This window comes from Epinephelus moara, chromosome 17, assembly GCF_006386435.1.
Source record: "Epinephelus moara isolate mb chromosome 17, YSFRI_EMoa_1.0, whole genome shotgun sequence".
Classification (NCBI taxonomy): domain Eukaryota; kingdom Metazoa; phylum Chordata; class Actinopteri; order Perciformes; family Serranidae; genus Epinephelus; species Epinephelus moara.
The window spans coordinates 32,284,855-32,285,708 of NC_065522.1; positions in this window are offsets into that span (position 1 = coordinate 32,284,855).

Below are 854 nucleotides of genomic sequence, written 5' to 3' on the forward strand. Positions count from 1 at the left end.
TCAACAGCTCCTCCCACAAGTCATCAACAGCTCCTCCCACAAGTCATCAACAGCTCCTCCCACAAGTCTTCAACAGCCCGTCCCATTGCGGAAGGCCGCCTCGCTCTGTTTAAACTAAAAGGGTTCCACCAATATGTCTACCCTACGAAGCGGAAAATTGGGCACCTTGGATCAACTCGCCAATCCGGCTCTGTGTGTCTAAACGCTCGCAGCTTGCCGGCAAAACGGCCCAACATTCACCGACAATCTGGCAGTGTAAAAGGGGCTTATGGTTGAAACTCAGATCGTGTCATGTGGTTTGTCCAGCTGGAGTAGCCGTAGCTAGCTGTCCAAGACAGGGGGTTCATCCCATTATCCCTCCTCAACTCCTCCGTCCTTGATCACTTGACCCGGATGTCGATTGAGACGCCTCAATTTGGAGGAGTCGAGGAGAGAGGAGGCTTTCAGAGGAGAGGGAGGCGAGGATACACGGAAGTCTTTTACCGACCGACACACCTCCCTGATTGGATATCAGTTATTGATTGGACAGCTGATCGGACTGATCTGATACATCAGCTTCATACAGATAAGAGATTAAACTCAGTGTGTCACTGACAGGTTTGATATTTGATTTGTTTTCTGATTCATTGAGTTCAAAATCTGAGCAAGAAAAGAAACAAACAACTTTCTGCATTGATCAGAAACGATCTGAAGTTTCTCTCATCAGCTGTTGCTATGGAGACGATCAGACAGCCTAATAAATTATTTCCAGTGTTGAAAGACACATGATCATATTCTGGGTTATTAAATAATGAACTCACAATCAGAATATTAATAAATACAGATGTTAATAAATCATATAAACAGAGTGACTG